General features: G+C 38.8%; 1 protein-coding gene and 1 long non-coding RNA gene across 2 annotated transcripts in view; both read right to left on the bottom strand.

Moving 5' to 3' along the window:
• Window positions 1-14,553, bottom strand: part of emp (epithelial membrane protein) — a 631,372-nt gene that overhangs the window by 558,971 nt on the left and 57,848 nt on the right. The gene's annotated exons all lie outside the window — the stretch shown is intronic.
• LOC137244223 (uncharacterized) lies at window positions 1,680-3,430 on the bottom strand. Its single transcript, XR_010950848.1, has 2 exons — window positions 2,129-3,430; window positions 1,680-2,065 (listed from the first exon to the last, which is right to left on the bottom strand). It is a non-coding gene; the product is annotated as an uncharacterized lncRNA (long non-coding RNA).

Below are 14,553 nucleotides of genomic sequence, written 5' to 3'. Positions count from 1 at the left end.
AAGCGTTGTGAATAGTCTCTGCGCTTTTTTGACGGTTTTTGTTTAAAGGCATGATATGACCTCTTTCTGTTTATGGCGCAGGACAGCAAGGTTGGCAAGAACCCAGCCCAGCCGACATGAGTAGCCACAGTGCAGCACAATATCATGCCGACTGCCTTCCTTGCTGCTCCCAAAGAAAATGCGTTTCCATAACAACTACTAACTCTAAATTATAAAATTTATTGGGAAATTCAACACACACTGGCACGCTGCCTACAACAACAACTATATCGCCTGTCATAACTTTTAAACTTTTGGTTACTGTTTGTAATTCTCTGTGATAAAGAAATTGTTTATAGTCAGAACTATGACAAACAGAAATACAAGCTATATAAGTATCTATTTCCTAATTTAACTTATACTTCTAGAAATTTTGTAATAGTACCTGACGAAAAATTATACCAAACTGTCTCGTCCTCGATATCAATAAATCGTACTAACGTCAGTTGCCAGATCTAGCCACAAAACTTCACCATTCTAAAAGAATTTTATAGAATTCCTACCTCAGTTGGCAACCCCTTATCTGAGCCGCCATCTTTTCTTCATTACGTTTTGTTGTGCTGATCTAGTCACTCACGTTTTTTATTGAGAAACTGAAAAATACTAAAATATATTAAATTGAGCAACAATCTTATAAGAAAATAAGAAATGGAAGTCTCACAATCAATTCTAAATGACGCTATGCGCAGAATTACGCAATTGGAGGAAGAGGTTGAAAAACGAAAAATCGTTCGCAATGTAAAGCGTAGAAGTCGTCAGTCTAAGCAGCGCAGTCGACGTTCTGTTAGCAGCGACTCCACTTCAAGTAGCCGTTATTCATTGTATCAATCCACTAGAAATTCGCAGCAACGAGGTCATGTGCACATGTCTATACGTTATTCGTCTTGATCCTGTATCTTGGGTACTACACGGTATTCACGCTCGAGAAGTGGTGATAATTCTAATAGAATTCGCTACAGGTCGGCACATAAAAATTCTGATATTGACGGTAGCGTATCGCGGCACGAACGACACGTCAAAAAATCAACCCCGGCGAGCGTCACCTGCGAGGTATGACACGGGCTTCAGGCAACTCACCTGACATTGCTACACTGAAAGTAAAAGACTGGTATAATCAACCGAAATACGGGTCAATTCAACCGAAATTTCTGTCAATTTTGTCATCGCAACAAGATGGTGAATCAACTGCGCATAAACCGCTGATCCGTAATTGACCGTTTTAGTAGTCAAATGTACAAAAAAAATTGTTGCGACAGCTTTGTATGAAAGTACCTATATTGCCATATAAATAAATAATTTGCGTCGTGCTCCTTTCTAATTTTTCTTACAAATTGGCGGCACGAGACCTACTTGTTTTATGCCGACTCCGAACGGCATCTGCAAGGCATATGAGTTTTCACTGAGAGCATTTCATGGCAGAAATACACTCGGAGTGCTTGCCGAACGCTGCTAAATTCTGCTATTAAGCTTTCATATATTTTTATCTTTTCAATATGCTATTCATATGCCATATATAACATGATTTATACAGCAACTAATGTCATAAATCTATGCGTTAGCATTATGGCATAAATATCATATTATCTAGATGTTGTATTTATCCCATAGTCCTAACGCATCTATAACGAACAAAATAACACTAAACTTAAAATTTTTATTAAAATGAATTGAAAAACTAACAAAATTTAATATTATGTTAAAATTAATTAAGTTTAAAATTTAACAACCGGCAATCATAAATTTATCCACCAATGCTAATGCCCAAACTTCTGTTGGTTGTCTACAATAGTTTTGAAATTTGCGTTTCTAAATTCCAAATTTTATCTGAGTGTCCTTTGAACAGCTAACAATAATGTTTTGTTCTGCAGCAAAATGTTGTAAGAAATGTGCGTCTGTTATGGGCGCATTATGATCAATGAGACGTTGACGTCCTGCCTGTTCTGCAATATCCACCACAATAAATTCCGTATCAAGGCTGCCGCTCATTATGCCATTTCATCGCAGCGTCAATGCACGTAGAGCCAATCTAAAGTAAACGCAAAATCAGTTTCAGTTTAATTACATAAATAATTTGCAGTCCACCTCTTACCCCAAATTCCAAATAACAACATTTTCAGCAGCTGCGGCTAGTGCATATCGACTTTCAATTGTATTGTATATTCACCAAAATTTACATTAGATCGGCAACTATTGATGATATTAAAACGTATATTAAATCTATTATAGGCCGATAAGCCAAGTATTGTTTCGTCAGACCCATTTAATATATTTAGACGTGCACTAAACTTTTAATTAAATTTTATATTATTAATATTTTTTGACGCGTGCTATCTGTCACAAAGCAAACGAAATGAGTGGGAATGCATACAATATACAATAATGCAAAAATGATATCTCGCCTTCCCTCTCTGACATTCAGCCACAACCATGGCGGAACCATATAAGGTGGTAGCATGGTGACATACCAACAAACATAAATAAAACTTCCATGTACTTTGTTTTTGTATATCGATGCACTAATGTCAAAATCGTAATGCGCCGGAAGTTGATGTATCAAATTATATTAAAAAAGAACAATCAGCTGTCGCCGTGCTGCCACCTTTTATAGTTCCGCCATAGCCAGAACAAACTTTCTTTTGTTGTAGAGATGACAGCTGAAGACTTTGCATTTGGATACGTGAATGCGTTAGGCAGTTTTTGCTGGGATGCTTGCTACATATACATACATATGAATATAGAAATGAAAATGGTAGTCAAAAAACTGATTCACAATTCTTTCAGTTGCAGCTCAGCCCATTCTCAATTTCTACTCTCGCATGTAGTTGCCACTCTTTATTGTTTCGAGCAAAACTTGTAGTATAAATGACGTAACATTTTAAAAGAGAACTTGTAAGTTATAGAAAAGTAAAAAATTAAATCGCAGGAAGGTAATTCACCACAGGAGTAACTTTACATGTAATTCGGCAAATTTGATTTTCGTAACACTTTAAGTTGAAACGATTCCAAAACAACTCAAACTTTTATTTTATCGGAAACATCAACATTAAAAAAGGATGTTTTTTTATTATCTTATTAGATTCGTTCGCGTGAGTGAAAATTCATAAAAACTTAAACAAGTGTTTCTAATTTTGGAAAAATCCTGTTCGTTCAAGCAAAAATTTTGCAACAAGAGGGCGCAATTTTGCATTTCGCTTGGACGAGAAATTTCAAAATTGTACCCGATAAATAGGCGTCCCGGTATCTCATAATTTTTTGCACAGTAAATTCAAAAAAGGGTTTTTGTTTTGTATTGTTACGAATATTAGCAAAACTAAGGGGTGCTGCTATCTCTAAGCCGATGTTAAGCAGTGACGCGAATTCAAATCAATAATTCAATCATTATGTATCTACATAAACGAAACAATAATTGCGTCTACACATATGTACCATGTAAGTATACGGGCAGCGGAGAGTCAATGCACAAACACATGCATATATCTGAGATACTCCTGAAAGTATGCAATGATAAAAGCTATAAAATTGTGCAATTGTAGTTACAGCTGAGAAGTTTGAGAGCTGATGGACTAGTAGATTCTGGAAGCGCCTAGAAGGTGCGAACGTTGAAATCAAAGAGTATAAAAGGCGACAAGTGTAGAGGCGCTGGAATTCAGTTTGATTTGAGCTGTCAAGCAGTTTCGACTAAGACGCTATCTAGCGAGCAAGAGCAGTATTATTTTGAATAGTAGAGTTTCATCTGAGCTATCAATCAGTTTGGTTATTAAGCAAGCTATTCGTTGCACAGTTTGAGTGTTAATGTGAAGTACTTTAATAAAGGCCATTTTGCATTATTAAATATTGGAGTTATTTATTCAACAGTTTAGTGATTCGAACTTAGCAGAGGATTGCAAATAAGAGGATTTGCAAGTAAATTCGTTACAATTGGTGTCAGAAGAGGAATTGTTGAATAAGTTCCAGAGGATAACAAGGGCATGGCAAAGTTAAGTGAATTGAAGATCCCGCAACTGAAGAAGGAGTTGGAGAACCGTGGATTGAATACAACCGGCATTAGACTCGAACTTCAGGCACGACTACGAGAGGCAATGGAATTAGAAGGAATTGATGTGGAAGAGTATGTCTTTCATCTTGATGGCGAGGAGACAACAAAAATTGAAGAGAAAAACGAAACATCGCAGACAATTACCAGCACAGACTTGAACATGATATTGGCTGCAATAACTGCTCAAACATTGACAGTAACATCCAAGATGGAAGCGCAAGAGGCACGTATAACAGAAATGTCATCACAAATATCCACCAACATGTCATCACAACTGGAAGAACAGAAAACGTATATGTCATCACAGATGAAATCCCAAGAGACACGAATAACATCGAAGATGGAAGAACAGAAGACGTATATGATATCCCAACTGGAATCGCAGGAATCCGGTTTAACATCACAATTGGAAGAGCAGAACACATATATGGCATCCCAGCTGGAATCACATGAGACACGTATTTCAGAAATGTCGACACAGATTACATCAAAGATGGAAACACAACTGAAAAAGCAAGAGGCGCGTATATCATCAAAACTCGAAGCGCGTATGGAAGAAAAATAACGCAGTTTGAAGAAAAATTAGAGGCAGAGGTGGATGCGTTGAGAGGTCGTATACAGGAATTGCAACTTAATCGGCCGGCTGCTTCAGCGAGTAATACGAAGGTAAAAACTCCACCTTTTGACGGTTCTGTTCCTTTCCAGGTCTTCAAGCTACAGTTTGAGAAGACCGCAGCAGTGAACAACTGGAATGCGGAAGATAAAGTTGCTGCACTGTTCGTGGCATTGAAGGGGCCAGCAGCGGAAAGCCTACAGACGATTCCCGAAGGAGAGCGGAACAATTATGAAGCATTGATGGCTGCTGTAGAACGACGTTATGGAAGCGAGCATAGAAAACAGATATTCCAAATTGAGTTGCAAAACTGCTACCAAAAAGCAAATAAGACATTTCAGGAGTTTGCTTCAGATGTTGAAAGGTTGGCACATTTGGCAAATGCGGACGCACCCGTGGAGTACACCGAGAGGGTAAAAATCTAGAGTTTTATAAATGGCATACGGGACGTAGAAACGAAGCGAGCGACATATGCAAACCCAAAACCTACATTCGCAGAAACGGTATCCCATGCACTGACTCAAGAAACAGCATTGCTTCTGTGTAAGCCAGTTTACAAAGCACGCCGTGTGGAGGTAGAAAGGCTAGAGTGGGTAGACGCAATATTGGAGGCGCTGAAAGGATCGCAAAAGCGGAGTGAAAAAGTTATCAAATGTTTCAAATGTGGGAAGTCCGGTCACATTGCACGTCACTGCGATCTTGGTCCTAATAGTTCCAACAATGTGGGTGGCCGTAAACGCAAAGCTGGAGGAGATGGGCAAGAGCGAGTAAGAGGTAGAGATCGAGAGCTAGATCCAGCTATTGAATGCCCTGTGATATCTGTGTTGCAAATTGGTAGAAAATCGAGCAGTCTTACCGTCAGAGGGAATGTGGATGGCATAGAACATGTACTGACTGTAGATACAGGCGCATCTCATTCCTTGATTCGATCTGATTTGGTCTACAGGAGAGTAAAGTCATTACCTGGAGCAAGGTTGCGTACGGCCACTGGCGAGTATAACCAAGTTCAGGGAGAAGTGATATGTGAAGTCTTGAGTGGAAAGGTCACGGTTTTACACAAATTCATTGTGGCGAAGATCGTTGAAGAAGTCATATTGGGAGTGGACTTCTTGGTTGACCATGACATCAAGATCGATATGCCAGGGTGATGCGTTACGAGAACCAGGATATACCACTTAACTTCAGTTTGCGGAAAGGATTCAGTAGTAATCAAGTACTGGTGGAGAAGACTCGACAAAAACCAAGGAAGTCAAAGGCAAAGGTTAATAGGTCGAATGGGCCAAATAAAGCAAAACCAAAAGTACCTGCGAGAGAAACACTGGCATTAGCAAAACCTAAAAGACGCAGGAAAACGAAACAACGAATTTCCGAGAAAGAATGCGAGGGTAGTTTCAAGCCGGAGCGCACTACTGTTGTGAAATGTGGGAAGGATACTGATTATGCGAAGCCAATCCGTCAAGCGCAAGCTCTACGAAGTAGTTCATTGGCCAAGCAACAGAGTGCGAGGGAACGATCCAGGATAATGAGTAGTAAGATGAAACACAGGTACGACAAGGAAAATAATTTGGAAGGTTTCCGGGAGGGAGATTTGGTACTGCTATAAAACCCTCCCCGGCGGAAAGGTGTTCCATCCAAAAATCGGTGCAGTTGGGAAGGCCCGTACAGAGTTGTGAAGACGATCAGTGATGTCGTCTACCGCATACAAGCAATTGGGAAATCACGAAATAGAAGAGTGGTACATTTGGCGATGCTAGCAGCGTTTAGATCGAGAGATTTGTCTGATCGGGACGATCAGACTTAGGTGGAGGACAGTGTTACGAATATCAGCAAAACTAAGGGGTGCTGCTATCTCTAAGCCGATGCTAAGCAGTGACGCGAATTCACATCAATAATTCAATCATTATGTATCTACATAAACGAAACAATAATTGCGTCTACAAATATGTACCATGTACGTATACGGACAGCGGAGAGTCAATGCACAAACACATGCATATATCTGAGATACTCCTGAAAGTATGCAATGAGAAAAGCTATAAAATTGTGCAATTGTAGTTACAGCTGAGAAGTTTGAGAGCTGATGGACTAGTAGATTCTGGAAGCGCCTAGGAGGTGCGAACGTTGAAATCAAAGAGTATAAAAGGCAACAAGTGTAGAGGCGCTGGAATTCAGTTTGATTTGAGCTGTCAAGCAGTTTCGACTAAGACGCTATCTAGCGAGCAAGAGCAGTATTATTTTGAATAGTAGAGTTTCATTTGAGCTACCAATCAGTTTGGTTATTAAGCAAGCTATTCGTTGCACAGTTTGAGTGTTATTGTGAAGTACTTTAATAAAGGCCATTTTGCATTATTACATATTGGAGTTATTTATTCAACAGTTTAGTGATTCGAACTTAGCAGAGCATTGCAAATAATTTCGTTACATGCAAGTAAATTCGTTACAGTATTGATAACTGAAAAACTAGATTTTGGTTGTTTTCTCATTTGGTGTGTTTTCTCGATTTGATGGTTTTCTTATTTTGGTGTTTTTTTTTTTTTAACAAGTGGCACCATCGTCATAAGTACAAAGTAGAGAGCGCAGTGGGCGTAAAATTCTCTTTGAAGGTTGCTCATGTATTTACAGTTCATCGCCGTTGAAATGACCAGTAATATCACTTGTGTTAACAGAAAAATCAGTTAGATTGATTAGTAATCTGTCAATTTTACAAAATTTTGTTAAATTAAGAGCGACAATTTCTCTTCTGTTGAAATGACTAAACCAATTTGTTCGCTTGACAAAGAACTCGGTCGAATTAACCATAATCTGATCAATTTCACCGAATCTCCGTTAAGTCAAGAACAACAGGACCGATTTGTTGATTTTACTAGCACCATTTCTTTCAGTGTAGCAGTATCTCGAATTTCAGAATTATGGCCCATACCATTGAACCGTTCAAAAATTTAAATGTATCACCACAATCCCCAGATAAGGAAGTTGCTTTGCCTGACTCTATGTTAGCATATATTGGTCCAAATACTGCCGCACGCGCCCAAGGACAGATAATATTACAACCTATTGCTGAAAATAGGTTGGCTCTGGCAAGATCAGGTTTATCAAAAGAGAGCTCAGAAGAGCTGTTGAACAAATATCCAATACCTGACAATTGTCCTGGCTTAGGCGGTCCAGCTTTAAACCCGGAGCTGAAATTTACTTTGACGGCTCATGCTGTCAAAAGAGACAATTATCAACTGGCACTTCAAAATCAACTGGGGTGGCGTTGAGTGCTTTAGGTCAAGTGTTTTCAAAAAAATTAAAGCAAGACCCGGAAAATGAAACAAAGAAGTCCATTATAAGCTATCTACAACCAGACGCTCTTTTATCTTGCCTGGTCTGACTTTACTGTCAAAAAATGTTGCAACAGAGGGTTTGGTCCACACGCTACTGTTTGGAGAATCGTTCACCGAACGTGTAAAGACGGCCTCTACATTGAAGAAGGCAGGCAAAGACATGCTTAAAACATTGTCAGGTACCACATAGACCGCAACTCCGAAAACAGCGTCGGGATATACGCAAAACCAGTATTTAAACTCGAAACCCCCTGTCAGGAAATACAGCCAGAAGAAGAGCTACCAGATAGGGGGCAATGTATCTCGGAACAAAACAGGTCGTCATCGGGACAGCAAGAATCGCAACAACCATCGACGTTAGATGAGATAAGCAATGTTGCAGGGTGATTAAAATATTTTATAAGCCAATGGCGACAGATCACCTCAGATGAGGGCGTTCTGCAAGTCGTAGCATTTTCCTTGCCAGTTCACCAGGAACATGTACCCAAAGGACCTGAAATCAGGCAAGAAGAAATTGCAGACTGTGAAGCAGAAATTGAAAAGCTTCTCAGGAAAGGTGCAATTAGTGCATGCCCCCCAAGTGAAGAGCAATCCCTATCATCGTATTTTTTAATAGCGAAACCAAATGGTGGTAAAAGGTTTATTTTAAATTAATAAATTTATTATTGCTCCCCATTTCAAGCTTGAAGATTGGAAGACGGTAACTCAAATAGTTTCAAAATATGCTTTCATGGCCACTATTGACCTTGAATACGCTTATTTTTTGATACCGATACATCCAAATTTCCGAAAATACCTAAGATTTAGTTTTGCGGGTCAGTTGTACGAGTTCAACTGCTTGCACTTCGGGTTATCAGTGGCTCCTTACATATTTACCAAGGTGATGAAATCAGTCGTCAAAGAGTTACGGTCGAGAGGTTGGCAATCGGTCGTGTATCTTGATGATAACAAAACAACACCATAGAAACCATGTCGCTTTTACCAAGAGTGGGTTTCAAGAGAAACTACCAAAAATCACAGCCAGAAGAACCGTCTCAGATTAGCAAGTTTTTAGGAATTTCGCAAAAACTTTGTTTGAGTCTTCCACTAGAGAAGCGAGAGAAAATCAAAACAGCAGCAAAAAAATTTAAAATTAATGTCTGAGGTAAAAATTGCTTTTCTGACCCAATTTATAGGATATCATGTCGCAGCCTGTCCTGCAGTTCAATATGGAATGCTTTATACCAAGCACCTAGAGAGACAGAAATTCCTAGCTCTCAAGAGGTACAACGGAGATTATGATCGCGAGGTACATGTGGCTTCTTATCTGCATGAAGACCTAGATTGGTGGATAAATAACATTGATGGAGTCATTAAACCCATCAGAGAAGGAAAATTTGCGTTGGAGATTTTCTCTGACGCTTCGTTAACTGGTTGGAGAATCGCTTGCGGGGGAGAATGTTTACATGGTTGGTGGAGCGACACGGAGAAGCAAAACGATATTAACCTCCTTGAGCTTAGAGCAGCATTCTACGGATTAAAATGTTTTGCAACAAACTTAAAGTCGACAGAAATATTGCTAAGAATAGACACCTCAACCGCAATTAGTTACATAAACAAAACTGTCCGCACTTATTAAAGAAATTTGGAAATGGTGCCAAAAAAGAAAGTCGTGGGTCCAAGCAACATATATTAAATCATCACAAATCAAAAAAGTTGATAAGGTCGCGCATAAAATTAGAAGAAACGGAATGGGAGTAGGCGGAGTATGCCTATGAGGAAATTGAACATAAATTTGGCCGATCAGAAGTCGACTTGTTTGCAACAAATGTAAATACAAAATGTCCAATTTTCTTTTCTTGGTTTCCACATCCTGAGGCGACAAAAATAGATGCCTTTACAGTAGATTGGGCTAATCTAAAATTTTATGCTTTTCCGCCATTTGTTATAATTTTAAAAGTAATAAGAAAAAGTAAGGAAGGCTAAGTTCGGGTGTAACCGAACATTACATACTCAGCTGAGAGCTTTGGAGACAAAATAAGGGAAAATCACCATTTACCAAAATGAACCTAGGGAAACCCTGGAATGTGTTTGTATGACATAGGTTTCAAATGGAAGGTATTAAAGAGTATTTTAAAAGGAATGTGCCATAGTTCTATAGGTGGACGCCATTTCGGGATATCGCCAAAAAGGTGGACCAGGGGTGACTCTAGAATGTGTTCGTACGATATGGGTATCAAATTAAAGGTATTAGTGAGGGTTTTAAAAGGGGTGGCCCTAGTTGTATATGTGTAGGCGTTTTCTAGATATCGACCACGAAGAGTATTCCTGCCAAGATTCTAAGGGCTATTGATTTCGCCCTGCAGAACTTTTTCATTTTCTTCTACTTAATATGATAGGTGTCACACCCATTTTACAAAGTTTTTTCTGAACTTATATTTTGCGTCAATAAACCAATACAATTACCATGTTTCATCTCTTTTTTCATATTTGGTGCAGAACTAAAGAATTTTTTTTTATTTTTCGTAATTTTCGATATCGAAAAAGTGGGCGTGGTCATAGTCGGATTTCGGCCATTTTTTTACCAAGATAAAGTGAGTTCAGATAAATACGTGAACTAAGTTTAGTAAAGATATATCGATTTTTGTTCAAGTTATCGTGTTAACGGCCGAGCGGAAGGACAGACGGCCGACTGTGTATAAAAACTGAGCGTGGCTTCAAGCGATTTCGCCCATTTTTACAGAAAACAGGTATTGTCATAGAATCTATGCACCTACTAAATTTCACAAGGATTGGTCAATTTTGTTCGACTTATGGCCTTAAAAGTATTCTAGACGAATTAAATGAAAAAGGGCGGAGCCGCCCCCATTTTGAAATTTTCTTTTATTTTTGTATTTTGTTGTACCATATCATTACTGGAGTTGAATGTTGACATAATTTACTTGTATACTGTAAAGATATTAATTTTTTTGTTAAAATTTAACTTAAAAACAATTTTTTTTAAGTGGGCGTGTTCGTCATCCGATTTTGCTAATATTTATTTAGCACATATACAGTAACAGGAGTAATGTTCCTGCCAAATTTCATCGTGATATCTTCAACGACTGCGAAATTACAGCTTGCAAAACTTTTAAATTACCTTCTTTTAAAAGGTGGCGGTGCCACGCCCATTGTCCAAAATTTTACTAATTTTCTATTTTTCGTCATAAGGTCAACGCACCTAGCAAGTTTCATCGCTTTATTCGTCTTTGGTAATGAATTATCGCACTTTTTCGGTTTTTCGAAATTTTCTTTACGAAAAAGTGGGCGCGGTTGTGGTCCGATTTCGTTCATTTTAAATAGCGATCTGAGCTGAGCACCCAGGAACCTACATACCAAATTTCATCAAGATACCTCAAAATTTACTCAAGTTATCGTGTTTACGGACGGACGGACCGACGAGCATGGCTAAATGAATTTCTTTTTTCGCCCAGATCATTTTGATATATAGAAGTTGATATATATCTCGATTAGTTTATGCCGTTACGAATTACCGTTATGCGAAGAAAGTTAATATACCCTGTGAGCTCTGCTCATCTGAGTATAAAAATAATCAATGACAAGGCAGAGGGTATTTTGGTAGTACCAAATTAGCCCCTCAAGACCTTGGTTTCCACTTTTTAATGATTTACTTGTGAATTAACCTATCTACTTTGAAAGACATAATCATCTTCTACGTTCTCCTTTCAGGGAATATCACCCGAATTGGAAGTCTCTAACCCTAATTGCAGGCAAATTATCAGGGAAGCATTCATTAGCAAACAAGCACCAGAGGAATCTCTACAATACATTTTAGCATCGTTATCTGAAAACACGCTGAAGCAGTACAGTAACCCAATAACTTCCTGGTATTAGTTTTGCCAAGCCAAACAACTTTTTCCTTTTCAGCCGACAGTGTCGGCAGTATTGGAATTTTTATCACCGTTAGCAACTGGCGAAAACAAATATGGAACGCTTAATACCTCCAGATCGGCTATCTCATTATTGTCAACGCCGGATATTGGCAAAAATCCAACAAAAAGAGGTTCTGTAAAGTGGTATCCGTACTGAAGCCGCAACGTCCAAAACAAAATTTTTAAACATAAGTTTTAAAGCGGGGTTAGTAGCGATACAAATTCCTGATAAAATCAAGACGACGTCGGTATGCGGCATGAAACCTGTTGAAGACATGATCCAGTTTTCGGACTAAGTCCGCCCCCCCCCCCCCCCCCCCCCCCCCCCCCTCCGTCTGGCAACACTCGGCCAGTGCGGCCAAACGCAAGTGCAGCTCAGCTGTGCTTGCCGACCAATACCGCGCTCACTCTCAATTTTTTAGTTTACTTAAAACTACCCACGCAAACATATCGATCGTGCCCGTCAACGTTCGCTTAATTTTTATTATATCGCCCGCCGCCGTCACGCAGTTTTTTATCTAGTTTAATTGCGTTTCATTAAATATAATATTAATATTTTGGTTTATTCTTTTTACTTGTGAATAAAACATACTTCGAATGTTATCGTGTGCCCTCTTTTCAATCAAATAAAGTGCCTAGTGCAGATATGAACCAGCGACCTATGGACAATGGTTTTAAAGAAAAAATTGAAATATTTGAAATTTGTTAAACAAAAAAAAAAATGTATATATATATATACATATATAGCAATATGAAATGAAAATAAAAATTAGTTTGTTTGAAAAAAAAAAAATTTTTTTTTTTAAAGACATCAACACAACAACATTAACACTAACTACACCAACAAGGAGGTGCAACACAACATATCAACGACGAACTTCTAAAAAAAAAGGACACACACATAAAACCAAAAAATGTCAGAGTGAGTACTTGTGTTGCCCAATATATACCCCCATATATATTGCCTCCGTCTAAAGTACGGACCCAAATTCTGTAAATCACCCAACTTTATACCCTCCGATCTATACATATATTACATAAAATATATTTAAAAAAAAAAAACCATAGCAACGAACTTTGCCAAATTTTTGTCACTTTCCTTAAGGTTTATTTTACCGGTGCACCCAAGATAATTTTGCATACAGATCTACAAGTATATGCACTCATAACACCCACATGCATATCTTTTTGCATAAGCCAAAAACCCACCCTCAACAAAGTAATTGCATGCCCATATGTAACTACATAATAGAAGGAAGCAACAAAGAAGATCATCGGTCACATATTTGCATAATTTTCTTTGTCGATAGATCAAGTGCATTGGCACGGCAAACAAAAGGTATTGTTGGTACACCACAGTTTACTGGCAAATATATTTTACCCATATATATTTTATATATATACATACGTATATATCCACATTACTTGTACTCAGAAGCGCTGAGACAAATACTTATAACAAAAAACCCAGCATACATTAGGCGGGTCTCAAAAAAAAAAAAAACAAAAACCCAGTGAACACCCACCCATTTATATACTCACATTACTTGTACTCAGAAGCGCTGATACAAGCCCGTATTAAAAACCAAACGTACATTAGGCTGGTTTCGAAAAAAAAATTTTTTTTCGATTTGCACAGCTTAATAAAAGCTCCCCTTTTAATAAACCAAACTAGTTTATAATGCCGAAATCGTAGGACGAAACCCAAAACCACCCTAACCACCCTAAATTATCACCCTCGTCGACAACCAATTGAAGACACTGTTCAACCTGCCCACAATATTCGCTGAAAACGGAGAACAAATACAGAAGATGCAGACAACTGCATGTCAACCCTTAACACCCAAGGAATCCCGACAACGGACTGGGACCCAATCCTCGCTTACCTCTGGTCATCCAAGCAATGAAAGCCTTTCACTATGGCAACAATCCCTCAGCTCCCGAAAAGAACTCCCACTTTGGGATGATATGAATAAATTTTTGACCAGCAGATACGAGGTAGTAGAGAGACTCTAAGTGCCTATAGACCAGGCAAGGCGAAACCCCAATTTTCGAGTTTTACACCACGAACGGTGAATCAAAACTCGACCGAATCTAACAATAATAGAACCCATGCGTATCACACGGAGTTTAATAAAACGGCTTCGTGTAGATTATGCAATCAATACCACGCAGTCAAATCTTGCGTCTGATTTAGTAATTTATCGGTATCAGACCGAATCAAATTTGTGAGAGAAAATAGTTACTGTGAAAACTGTTTCTTAACGTCACACCCCAAGAGCGAATGTAAAAGTAGTTTCACGTGCGTATATTGCCAAAAGCATCATCATTCACTACTGCATTTGCAGCCCAAACCCCAACAATCGCAACCAAACCCCAGGGCTCAAAATGCCCAAGCCGGCACCCCTAGTAGAAAGGACGACGAGCGAGCCTCAACATCGAAAGCCGCCGCAACAGTCTCAGGACAAAAACCCGGTTTCTACACTCTTTTCGAGTAATCATGGAACCACCCTACTACCAACAGCAGTAGTATCAGTATACTATGCTGGCGAATTTCATAAAATCCGTGCCCTAATAGACCAAGGTTCACAAAAAACTTTTGTATCATCCCGTATACAAAAGCTTCAT

Source organism: Eurosta solidaginis, chromosome 3 (genome assembly GCF_040869045.1).
Source record: "Eurosta solidaginis isolate ZX-2024a chromosome 3, ASM4086904v1, whole genome shotgun sequence".
NCBI classification, from domain to species: domain Eukaryota; kingdom Metazoa; phylum Arthropoda; class Insecta; order Diptera; family Tephritidae; genus Eurosta; species Eurosta solidaginis.
This window is presented reverse-complemented; position numbering and strand designations above follow the sequence as displayed.